Genomic DNA, 274 nt, shown 5'->3' on the forward strand with positions numbered 1-274 from the left:
CCCCCACCCTCTATCTCACCATAACCCCAGAGAGAAAATCCATGGGAAATGAGATGAGTGTGACTGAGATAAAAATACCTAAGAATAAAAGGAAAGACTGCGGAGGGTTAAAGCTCTGCGGGGGTAAGGGGTTAGGGGGGGGGCGTCGCCCCCCCTCTCTAACCCCCGCTGCCCCTCGCCGCGGGCTTTGAGTGAAGAAGGAGGGGAGAAATTAAAGACGAGGCAGGCACAAAAATAACGACCCACGAGAACCGAGACCAACCCCCCCCCTCCC

This window comes from Diachasma alloeum, unplaced genomic scaffold (assembly GCF_001412515.2).
Source record: "Diachasma alloeum isolate Michigan unplaced genomic scaffold, Dall2.0 Dall_scaffold_00307, whole genome shotgun sequence".
Lineage (NCBI taxonomy): Eukaryota > Metazoa > Arthropoda > Insecta > Hymenoptera > Braconidae > Diachasma > Diachasma alloeum.